Raw genomic sequence first — 13,704 nt, forward strand, 5'->3', positions numbered from 1 at the left:
CGTTGTACTCGCTGTGCCACTTGACAGGCTACAGTGAAGTGGCACAGCGAGTAGAGCGCTTGACCGCCTATAGACCGTTTAAATTATTTCTATTAACCCACCAAGTGTCGTCCGCCTTTTTCAGAGCCCTCTAAACGACAGGGGATCAATTCGGCGGTGATAGTGCGTGGTAGAAAACATTATGCCACTTTCAACGAACAAGTTCAACTTGAGCGGTCTTTAATGCTACGCTTTTGTAATTATATTTGGTATAAAATAATCTAAAGGGTTACTTACCTTACAATTGCAATTTCCATTGTCTACGAGTGGTGCAGTCCCAAAGTACGACTCTGCGTGTGCTAACGATCTTTCGCATAGTGATATAATATATAAAAGTGGTTTTGTTTCAGAAATTTCATCCTTATCTTCTCTTACGTTTTAGCAACACTACTTCAAGAGAAGTCTTTCATCACAATCTCTGTCTGTCAAGGTCAAAACACAATACAATCTTATAGTCCGCTTCGTGAGCCTCTCCGGGGCCCGAGAAAAAAATGGAAGCAGCTGACCTTCACTGTGAATGAGCATAAATTCTTACTTTGCAACATTCTGTGTAAAGCCATCTGTAGAAGTTGGTTTTTGCACGCCATATTTGTATATTGTTTGCGTGATATTAAAAAAAGTTTGTTTAAAGGACGTTATGGTTCTAAGTACAGCCGAAAGACCCCTGAAAATCGCAAGTTATGGTAAGCTATGAAAAATAACTCGCGCCACCACCGTGCACTGCTAAGACTAACACCCAAGACATCAAAGATGACATCGCAAATGTCATTGATGAAATCACTGATGACATCACATGTGTATGTACTTTTCATGGAATTTGTGTACTAGGGATTTTTATTATAATGTTCCGAAAAAAGTGTCAAGGATATTGCAAAAAATATCATACCGTTATTAGTGCTTTGAACGATGCATTGATATAAATAGCATTGTATTATGGGATTCTATCTAGTATACTGAGCTACTAATAGAGAAAGATAGCATTGTGTGCAGAGTACAAGATGAAAGTATAATATTTGTAATGTTAATATGTTGAATAATGAAATGATAATTGTCCTGAAATGTTCAAAAATTCACAAAATGGGGGTGTTCTGAGGACGTTATTCGTATTGTTTGATTGCTTAGCTGTATGCAATGAGGGAATGGCACAGAGAGTAAAGTGGACGCCGTCCGCGGACACCGCGGCTGTTCATGGACAGGGCGTGCTACATCCGGGTTTTTCCAGGAAATCCAACATGGAAAGAAGACTGTATGGATCAGCCAATCAGATGTCGAGGTTGTGGATTTGTGTTGAAAGAGACTGTGTGTGGTGAAGATGGCAGAAGTGGAGAAAGTCAGGGTGTTGGTGCTCGGAGATATGTTTGTGCATGGTTTACAGCAGTACGCTGAATGCAGGCATGTTGCAAAGAACTTTGATGTGAAAGGAGTAGAGGTGGTGTGGAGCACTGTGCCTGATTGCAATGTAGAGGGAATTGTACAAGTTTCTGAGGATATGGCCACGATGAACAGTCCGCATGTGGTAGTTAAGCACTATGGTGCTTTCCATTTGGGCAACGTCAGTGCCCCTACTTTGTTGGCTGATTTGGAACGCTTGGTTCAAGCAGTAATGAAGATCCTTCCAAATGCGAAAGTAATTTTTTCTGGATTACTACCTAGGGCAATATGGGACAATAGTTCAGTTTTTTGTCCTCAGCAAAACATTGCTAGGTGTGTCATCAACCGAGGCATGTGTGCCTTCATGCTTAAAGCTGGTATGTTCTTCTGTAACAATGAGAATATTGATGCCAGTAATGCTGTTAATTTTAAAGAAGATGGCATTTCTTTAACTTTTAGGGGAAATTCCTTTCTATTTTGGAATTTAAGGGTTGCTTTGGAGAAGGTTATGTGAAGATTTTAGGAGTAAAGTAAGAAAAAAAACAAGAAAAAGAAAAAAAATACAAAATAACAGGTGTCTGTCAAGCATCTGTAAAAAAAAAGAAAAAACGTCTCTTTTCAGAGCCAACTTCAAAGGGGAAATGGGGCACACTATTTAAATTTACATTCACCACGCTCAGATTTTCGATGTGTCCGCGGACATGGCGGTAGTCCGCGCACATGGAAATCACTACGAGGGGGTTAGTATGTTCTATGTTACATGTATATGAAGTCAGGGATATTATGGTTAAGTTGTGCTACTAAAAACCTATGAAATTCAGTGAAAAACCTTGTTAAAGGGACGTTATGGTTAAGTTGCGCTACTAAAAACCTATGAAATTCAGTAAAAAAAACTTTGTTAAAGGGATATTATGGTTAAGTTGCGCTACTAAAAACATATGAAATTCAGTGAAAAAACTTTGTTAAAGGGACGTTATGGTTCAAAGTAAAACCGAAAACCCCCTGAAATTCAGCAGTTATGGTAAGATAAGCAACCATAACTCGCGCCGCCACCGTGCACTGCTAACACTAACACCCAGGACATCAAAGATGACATCACAAATGTCATTGATGACATCACATGTGCATTTACCTTTCATGAAAAGTCTGTACAAGGGATTCTTAGTGTAATGTTAATAAAAAAAGTGTCAAAGATTATTGGAATAAATATCAAGTGCTAATCAGTGCATTAAGCTATGCATTGATATAAATAGCATCCTATTATTAACTTCAATCCAGTATACTAAGGTACTCATGTAGAAACATAGACATTGTGTGCAGCATACATGATGGAGGTGCAATATTCATAAGCTTGCCATGTTGAATATTGAAATGATATCTGTTTTCATATTAGAGTTTTGCGTACAGTGAAACTTGTGATAAGTAGGTAATAAAACCCGCTTACTACATAATTGCATTATTATACAGAAATCACAAAGAGACAACACCACATACAAATATGAATACATACAAGGGAATTGAAGTAGTAAAAAGAAACAGCAATAGTAGCAGAAAGTGTTCATAACCTAACTGATTACCTTTATGGAGAGAAATGATTGCTCTGTTTCAAAGCTGTTACTTACCCTATCTATATATATCACTTATGTGTCTGGACCCTAAGGAAAATAGTGTGAGTACAACATATAAAAATATGAGCATATACAGGGAAAGTACAGTAATAAAAAAACATCAAAAGTATCAGAAAGTGCTGATAAATCTACTGATAATTTTAATGCACAAAAAGGATTGCTGTCTTTCAAGGTTGTGCCTTCTCCTATGTATATGTTTCATATGATATGACTGGACCATAAGAGAATTATTCTAAGAACATACTTGAAAGATAAGTCTATGAATATAGTAATTTACAATTTTTAGTTCCTGACTGTTACTGAAGAAAAACATGTGGCCTAGATATGTCAGGACAGGAAAAAAAGGGAGAGCCAGCCACCTGATGTCATCAGTGATGTCATCAATGACATTTGTGATGTCATCTTTGATGTCCTGGGTGTTAGTGTTAGCAGTGCACGGTGGCGTGAGTTATGGTTGCTTATCTTACCATAACTGCCGAATTTCAGGGGTTTTTCGGCTTTACTTTGAACCATAACGTCCCTTTAACAAAGTTTTTTTCACTGAATTTCATAGGTTTTTAGTAGCGCAACTTAACCATAACGTCCCTTTAACAAAGTTTTTTTTACTGAATTTCATAGGTTTTTAGTAGCTCAACTTAACCATAACGTCCCTTTAACAAAGTTTTTTCACTGAATATACACACGCGGTGTCCTGAAATGTTCGTCAATGGACGAAATGTGGGTGTCCTGACGATGGTGTGCGTATTGTTCGCTGGCAAGATGAAAGTGTTCTTAGAACAAACGCCTGTCCGTAACTGTTTGTTTCACTTGTGACGCACTTTTATTCACTCCAGGACCCGAACAGTGTCAGTAGAACACCAACGCGCATGCGCAAAATAGTTTCAGTGCATTTGGTGTCCTGCGGACACCCGCTCCCTTCGCGGACATGTTTGCGAAGCTATCATGTGACCGCGCCCACGATCAGCATATGTTCTGATTGCGAACACTGTTCGTGTCCCCGAACAATTTAAAACTACATTTTCAATTAATGTACAATATTTTCCAACAAAAACTAACCATAGAATAAGTCCCACATAGTAATCCTGAGTTTCTACATACTTTTTGTGACGTTTTGAACCCTTTTTTCTGTTCGATCTGTCCGCGGACAGCGCGCATGTCCGCGAACTGCGCACAAGCACCCCTATAAAAGACCCCACCCTAGAGTTCATTCTCATTGTGTTTCTGGCTATCCTACAGAGCACAGCACATTTTGCTGCCAATTTGCAGATTTCCATCACAAACTTGATGGCATCTGTGGCTCCACTACTGCCACCTGGTGCTGCATCTGCCTCAGCACCACCCCCACCCCCTCCACCACCGCCACCTTTCCAAGGGCCTGAAGAGGGGAACAGGAGTCAGGATGCACAGGAGGAAGAAGAGGATGATGAGAATGAGGTAGTGGAAGTCCCTACTACCAGCACTCGGCGTGAGTCTTGGTTGTGGTGGTCATTTACCATTCGTGGTAATGGTCCTAAGGTGCATGCGAACCAAGTCACCTGCAATGAGTGCAAAGTGGTACCCAGTCGCGGGAGGCATGGTTCATACAGCTTTGGGACAACTACCATGAAGCGACACCTAAAGTCATTCCACTCGGGGGCCGTTCGCAAAGTTGTACCTTGCGAGGGGCGTAGCAGGTTGACTTCCTCTATTTCATCCTCTGTTTCCGATCCTGTCACCACAAGGAACACTCCTGTGGGACAGCGTATTCCTCAAGCTGCCTCACAGGCCATACGCAATGCTGATGACCCTTACATTTCGAGGGTCACAGTTGTGTGTATGTACTGCGATGCAGTACTGTGCAGGGGGGAGAGACTTCATAGTGCTTTTGAGGCTATCGTTTCAGAGCACGAAAAGGTCTGCTCACTACCCAAGTGAAATCCACTCTACATCTTCCTCTCTCAGCTCACCCTTTCTTATCCCCGTGTGTCTTGTATAAAAAAAAAAAAAAATGAGGTAAAACAACAAAAAAAAGGCTCTTTTCAGAGCTGCCTTTTGCAGTAAAAAAATAGAATTGAAAATAAGTGAAGCAGGACTCTGTGTATTTTTTAGAAGTCTGCGGACAGTCCGCGATCCGTGCAATCCATGAAAACATTACTTGAGAATTTGGAAACATGTCCATGACCTTCCCAAGTCCTTCTTTCATTGCAAATTGCAAAGAAATTCCAGACACATGTCCTAAACTGTTCCCTCCATAATTAATGACAATTATGTCTGGATGTTGCTCTGTCTCCAAAGTAGCACAGAGAGGTAGTAAGTCCAGCGACTTCATTCCACGTACTCCATGCCAGTGCACTTCCACATTTGGGAATCCAAGATCTACAGCTGCTCCACAGCTTTCTGCATGTTCCTTCAACCAATGTATCCACGAGTCTCCCAAAATCCAAACAATCTGTTTTTTGAAACACAAAGCCATAGCTATCTGTTCTTCTCTCAGCAAAAAGAGTATCTGAGAAACACTCTCCTGGCACAACACACCCACTAAACTTTCCTGACCAATCCCTTTCTCTGCTCATTCTCATTTGCATGGCTCCCCAACCCAAAAATCCCTGGATGTAACACCCGATGTCCGCGGACTACCGCCATGTCAGCGGACATATAGTAACATGAACAGTCCTTCTACCATTTCCTTGTCACTTTCTGTGCCATTCCCTCATTGGATATAGCTAAGAAGTCACATGAACATCCACCAATCACATCCAAGACCTCTACGTCTAACTGCATCATCATAGATCAGCACTTTAAATGTACTGTTAATCTTTCTGAGTACAAGTGTCATATCATTGGAAAGCACCTTCTACCAGAAATACTGTACAAGTCTCCAAGATTTCTACTTGCAGCTGCATGCATATCCATATGCATGAACACATACTACAGGTATACATATTTCTATATAGTACATGCACAATTTTTATAGATTCATATAAACAGATTAACTGACTTTTAGCTTGTATAATCTATAAAATGAATTTACTGTCATTTTTTCCATCTCCTAAAATCAACTGTCACTTCCAAACCTATCTGCTATTTAATTTCTTTTTACACACACATTTTCAAAGCATGCTGAACTAACATATTTTAAGTACAATATGAAGAGTTAACATACTCAAACAAAATTGCATGCGCACAGTATGTTCAAAAATCAAACAAAAATGTAAACATTTATTTACTTATATTTATATACTGCGTAAGCAGCCCATGGCTCTGAGGCGCTGTTACTTACAAGAGTTTAGTTACAGAAATAGTGGTATTCAGTGGTACATTATGAATTCCACAAGGCATACAGTTAGTCATTACAATACAGTTTATGCATTAAGAACATATGATATGTATTCAACTGGTGCGACACATCTTATGTGAATAAGATAGTTTTCATGATTTTGAGGAAGGAGCTGAGGGTCAATGTCAATTAAAAAAATCAATGTCCAAATTAAAAACAATGCTATATAAAAAAAAATTCCTTATTTGTTTCCTTTGCAATTGCAGTGAAGACCATTCTCCTGAAAAGAAGCAGCCGAATTTGAAGTACAAAGAACAACTAAGAAAAAACCTGCTCATTTTAGAAAAAAAGTAACTTGAATACCACCATATTATTTGTACTATTATTCAAACACACTGTAAGGTTAATTCATGCTATTTCTGTGTCTAAAAATAGGCAGAATGACGCACAATTTCTTAGTTTTCGAGACGAAAATAACCCAACTCAACCCCTAGAATTTTGATATTATAGAACAAACAACTGTTTAATTGTATACCATTAGATTTACTATTTCTACTTCTCCACACCACCAGTTTACTTTCTACTATCATCTGAACCCCAGTTTAGTAGCACATAAATTCAAGAATAGCCATCCCAACTAGTTGTAGTTGCCCAATGCACAATCACACACCATTACATACATCTTTATTATCTTACTCACACACTCATGTAAACAGCACACATACATTAAGAACACCCCAACCCATACCTTCTTTATTTTTTTCGACAGACCCTAAAGAATGCCTACTAAAAATCAAGTCCGTAGAAAGCAACACAGAAACAGAGCAAATGAAAATAGAAGTGTGCAAAACAAGCATCCATCTCTAGCAGAATTTGTAAAAAAAGTTAAAACAAAACAGCTAATACAGTCATTTAGCGAAACAAAACAAGCTTCAAGTACAGAAACGTTGCCTCCTCTATCAAAATGTAAAACAAACCACAAAACAATTAACAAAAAATCAGCTTCCACTACAGATAAAACTGCTCCTATTAATCTTGATATAGTGAAAACTAAGCATACCAAAAAAAGTATTTTTGCAAAAATGTTCAGTCACAGAGTCCTGCAAAATCTTATAAAAACAGGAGAGAATTCAAACTCAACCCTTAAAACCTATCGTAGGAAATTAATCTTAGAAGCGTTGATAGACAGTACAATCCTTCTCAAAAGAAAGTTATTTATTTTTGTGTTAAACAAAATGAAACCACTTACAAAACTAATGACTAAATTACAAAAAAGACTTCTCAATAAACGAAATGTCAACAGAAATAACTTCTTAAATATCTGTGGAGGTGAATGGAGTCACATTACGAGCACAGAACCATACTTTAATGAAGAAGCATACAAACAAAAGCAAACAAATACAATTGCCATACATAGCAGTGGACGAGGTTATGAAAAAGTGTAAGAAGATTCAATTCAACACTACAGCTAAGTCAATGCCTAGTCTGGGATACTGAATGGAAACCCTTATTGATATATCTTTATGTCCAGTTCATGAGTTCTGGATGACTACCCCTATATAACACCCCTCTCTTGGAATCCCCCTGACCCCACTGAGCCAAGAAGTAGTTCTGTTTTGCAAGTTTAAAAGGTTTATTTGAGAATTTAAACAATATATATATATATATCACACTTTATAATAAATTAATATCTGATAGTACACGTAGACATATGATGTTGATCAACAATGGGTAATCTGGCACTAGCACACTTCTTTACAATCAATGAGGAGTTAGTATAGGATGGATAAAGTAGCAAAACGACTTTTATGATTTCAAGGGAAAAGCAATGAGGAATAAAATGCAGTACAGAAATACTTGATATGATTTCAACAAAAGATAAAATAATCACTTTTTCTCTGGCAATACACCCCCCTCCCCTATGCAATGTAAGAAATGGAAGGAGCTGGAAGTAACACACATAGTTCTCAGGAATGCAATCAAATACCACCCCAGCAAGCTTAGAGAAAACCGGTATGAGTTTTAAAACACAGGCCCAAGTGCTTTGAATGTGGTGGCAATGAAGTGAGAAATATGCTGAAAATGGTTTTAATTCCCTTTAGGAAGTTCAGGGGGGAGTGGTAGCTACTTGGGATGAGTTCAGGCTCACTTTAGCAATGATTCAGGGATGGTTCTTAAGAGGCAAACGAATTTTAGCAGTTCAGGCAAAAGCAGCTATCTTTTTACAAGTAAAGAAATCGGGCCAAATCGCAAATCGCGGCAAAATTTGTGAGTGCGTGAATCGTGATTACGGCAAAAGTATAAGGAGTAGTCGGTTCTAGGCTTGTTGAAAAGCTGAGATTCTAAGCTTTCAGAGGAAAGTTACACCAAGTTCCTAGCCCAAACGGTTCCAGAGATACGGACGATTAAATAAAGGTGGTTTTTCGGATTTAAAGTAAACTCAAATTGACAGGTGACAGCTTGCAGCTTCAGAATTGACAAGTGACAGTGATGCAGCTTTACAAAATGACAAGTGACAACTTCTAGGAGGCAATTCTGGGTAGATTAAAATAGTTTGGATTAGATTATTTTAACTAAGAGATTGGTTCTGCACAGTTCTGCTAGGTACTCACAATATATTTCTGCAAATGATTTTGGGCCTGCTGACAAATACTTTTGCTTGCAGTGGGCCTTCTTGGTTCAAAGTTCTGTAGTCTCTGTTTAGCTTGGAAGCCTAAGTGTAGGATCTCTGGATGCTAAGTCGTCGGTCAGCATGCTCCGCAGCAAATGGAATTGAATGTCTCTACCCGTCCCAGCAGTCTCTTTTTATGTGTTTTGAAAATGGGTGTGTGCCTGGGCCTAGCTAAGCCTGCCCCTCTCTACTTGTCATTGGCCCAATTCTCCCCTCTCCCATGATTGGGGGAAGGAAATGTGAGTCAGAGTGATGCTGTAGGTTTTATGGGTCAGAGTATCCTCCCCTGGTCAGTTTGCCCACAAATCTATATTTGATTCAAATACATATTGCACAGATACACAGTTGTTTAAAATTACATGCACCCATCACATATCACATGAGGTATACTCTGTTCAAACTCTGCTCTTCCTGAGGGCTTGCATTCAGAAATGGCAACATTTTGCACTTTTTAACTGGTTTTGCAATATTGGACATCTACCCAAATTTACACACATGTGCGCAAGGAGTGTGGACATTAATTGATGAAGTGTCAGATTTGTAACATGCAGACATTTGGAGTGAAACCCTATTTTCCGCTAGCAACCCTTCTGATCATACCACCGGGTCCTAAAACCTCTTAAAATGTGGGCAGAAAAATCACAAGAATTATGGTATCATTTAGATAATTTTGACAAGTCCGCACCATGAGTTATACATCTTTCTTAAAATCATATTCTGGCCAACAGGGGTGTGTCTTCCCAGGTCACATGGTGTAGAAACCAGTCTATCCACTTTCTTTAAGCTCAGCCTGTCCTCAGAGGGGGCTGCCCCTCCCCGTTTCTGCCAAGAGGAAGCCACTTTTACGACGCCCCCAATATAACTTCTGTCTGAGTCAAGGAAGGGCTTTGTTCAAAAGGAAGCCATTTACGATCCCCCCAATAAACCATCTGCCTGGGCCCAGGACAGGCCTTTGTTCAACTCCCTGTAGCTGCTCCACCCCTAATCTAATCAGAGAGGTGACAACTCCTTTTGGCAAGGGGAAGAGTGACTGAGCAGGTTTTAACTCCTGTCGGGGTAGATGTCAGGCAGAATTCAGTTTCATTAAGCCAGATTTCAGCTAAATGTCACTTTTTGTCCCCCAGTTTAAGTCTATTATGATTTTTACATACACATTAAATAATTACTTCCTTCAGGTCATTTCAGGGTATAGTTTTACATTGTATCCATCTCTTAGCAAGTCTTTCCTTGGTCTGGTTTTGTTTCATTTGTTCAGTTTTACACAAAAGTCTGGTGGTTTTAAAACGCCGGCTTTCTGATGGTGGTGAGTACTGGTAATGCAGCCATTTTTGGGATTTAAGAAAATTAATTCCCCACAGTTCTAGGTTGCTTTTGGCAATCAGCATTGCCATTCCCAATGGTTTCAGGCTACTGTGTGGGTAGCCCAATGGTGGTTTTAGGCAGTGCCCTCCTGTGCTCACAACATAGGCAAAAAATGGGTGGCAGCCTATTCTTCATGCATTTTCCTGTGCATTTTCTGGGAACCTCTGGCCATCATGATGTTTTCAATGCCAGTAATGCACAGTTTTTTTTGGTAGGGCTCGGATGCATGGGTAAAAACATCCCACAAAAGTTAATAATACCATAATGGAACAAGAAATACTGCTTACAAAAATATCCCCAGAAAACTTAGAATTACCTCTCCATTCAACTGAATCAGAACATCTAGTATACAAAGGGCCATGCACATCAATGTGTAACATTCCCAAAGAATCGTTCAAGCCTTTACGCCAATTCCTCAATCAATATGTGAAAGGCAAAGAAAAAATGAAAATGAAACTACGGCAAAATATGGATGCCTGTCCAGTGCACAAATACACAGGACTACAAGGACATTCATTGGCCTGCATTTCAGGACCTACTTGCAAAACCACCTTCCATTATATCAAAATGATATCAACACATCATTCAACTATAAGAAATCTAGTCCATAAACTGTACTATGCTAAAAGTCTTGCTTTAGCACTAGCCAATTTCAATAACATGTTTCTACATGGTACAGCAAAAGACCTACTTGAAGAAATCGACTATATCCAGAAAAAATATTTTGCAAGTGAAAGCCACTTACAGAATGAAATAGCTTTAAAGCAAATTAGCAACAATTCTATGCATGGTAACCTTCTACTACACACATACAAAAAAGAAATACTGAAATTTAAAAGTACATCTGCTGAAATACCAAACCATATGTGTGTATGTTGCCGTAGAACTTTCTATAAAAGTAACACAAAAACTGTAGACCTAACATATACAATAGAAAACAATGAAGATTCTAAATGGTTTGAATTAGCTCTCTACCTTATAGCAGAAAACAAATACGAAATAACTGACCCCTTAATACTTTGCAGTTACTGCACTATAAAACTTGACAACAACCAAACTCCTTCACGTGCTATCAGAAATAATTTGGGTTTATTTCCAATACCAGAACCCCTACAACAACTCAATTTATATGAGAGCATCATAATTCAAACAGCGCACCCCTTTCAAGCAATAATACGCCTTCAACCAAAAACAGCAAAATTTCCTCCCTCTAAATTAGTGAAAGGTATTCGTGGAAAAGTAGTGTATTTACCATTAGATCTAAAAGAAAATGTGCACACTCTAGAAGTGCAACGTACAATGGAGCAATCTTTAATTATCTTAGTAAATGGTGTACCCACAAAACACAAAAAAATTGGCAACAACTGGTAGATATACATAAAGTTAGACAAGCTTTGCAATATCTAAAAGACAATAATGAATACTAAAAAGAAATTAATATTGAAGAAAACTTGAAGGATACCACTGAAATAATTCAAGAGACACAAGAAGCTGGTCAATTTGAGCTCCTAGACCCTGCCACAATATCCAATATTTTAGACCATTATACCATTCACCCATTGCATTCTAATGACACCGTAGAAGATTCACTAGAAACGTACCAAATGTGTCAAACAAAAGGATCACCAATCAGCATATGGGAAAAAGGTATAGAAGCACATGCTTTTCCTGTACTTTTTCCTACTGGAAAAAGATCCCAGATTTAGACAAAATGTGGAATACATATTCCACCTGCTCTTTGAAAGTGAACTAGCAACTTTATGTTACGGAGATGCACACACATTAAAATCAGGATCCCACTTTCAAAATATGTCAGCTACACAAAAGTGCAACAAAAAGATGATGTTTTACTATCAAATATTACCATCAAATATTACAAATCTATTAGCAAATATGCGTGGTACTAAAGAATACTGGTTTCGACGTCACATATGGCCATGCTCCCAAGACTCTATGCCCTAGCCACAACAATCGCAGCATATCACACCCATAGAGTCAAACATTTCAACTATGCCATGTGGACACATTTAATGTCCGCAGACATCATGAGTGTCCTTAGAACAGTTTCAACTTGCCTACGAACAGTACGGACAGACATAGTATCCTCAGGACACACTCATTTTGTTTATTTACGAACACTTTGAACATGCTTGCGAACATGTGTTCTTAGAACAATTTGAAATTGCTTGCAAACAGAACGGACAGGCATACCGTCCTCAGGACACCCCCATTTTATTTATTGACGAACATCCCAGGACACATGATGTGTTCTTAGAACAGATTCAACTTGCCTGCGAACAAAACAAACATGCTTACTGTCCTCAGAACACACCCATTTTGTTTATTTAGGAACGTCCCAGGACACATAATATGTTCTAAAACACTTTGAAAGTGCTTACGAACATGTATTCTTAGATTAATTTGAAATTGCTTGCGAACAGAATTGACAGGCATACCGTCCTCAGGACACCCCCATTTTATTTATTGACCAACATCCCAGGACACATGATGTGTTCTTAGAACAGATTCAACTTGCCTGCAAACAAAACCAACAGGCTTACTGTCCTCACAACACACCCATTTCGTTTGTTTTCAAACATTTCAGGACACCGCCAGTGTTCTTAGAACACTTTCAGCTTGCTTGCGAACAATACGGACAGGCGTAGTATCCTCAGAACACGCCCCACTTCGTTTATTTAGAACATTTTAGAACATCTGTGTTGTCCAAGGACAAAGCGAACACAACAGGGGGGTCTACCACCTAAATAAATAAAACATTTAATCCATCTCTTACTCCCCCACCCTCCCCAAACACTTTCACACAACAACACACTCTACTAAATAGTATTTTTCAACAAAGTTTCACCGCGCTGTCCGCGGATGTCCGCAAATCCAAGATGGCGGGCGTTCCCGGAATTCTGACACGCTTCACGCTCTTCACCGTCCAATCAACAAACACGTTGCATGTCCGCGGACATGACGCAAGCCGGTTGGCCAATCAGGACACTGTCTGCGGAGCGAACAGGGAAGTGTGTCCGCGAACCGAACATAGATATCACACATTTTTTTTACCTATTTTTTGCTCATTTTATAAAAAACTACTGGATGTATTTTGGTGAAAATCCATCCAGCGGTTTGGGCTGTAGACGTGAGCAAGGTTTTTTCCCCATTCAGTCTATGGGAAAAAAATAAGTTCTGGGGCCCCCTTATAATTTTGCCCCCCCTAAACCAAACCTCACCAAACTTTGCAAAAAGATTCAGAGTGATCCATATACTTTTTTCGCAAAGTTTGGTGAGGATTCGTCCAGGGAGAGCGAAATTATAAGCCACCCAACAAGGGCTCTTCCTATGGAAACAGGAACTTAACCATAACTACA

Source organism: Ambystoma mexicanum, chromosome 7q (genome assembly GCF_040938575.1).
Source record: "Ambystoma mexicanum isolate Mex_15411 chromosome 7q, UKY_AmexF1_1, whole genome shotgun sequence".
In the NCBI taxonomy this organism is placed as follows: domain Eukaryota; kingdom Metazoa; phylum Chordata; class Amphibia; order Caudata; family Ambystomatidae; genus Ambystoma; species Ambystoma mexicanum.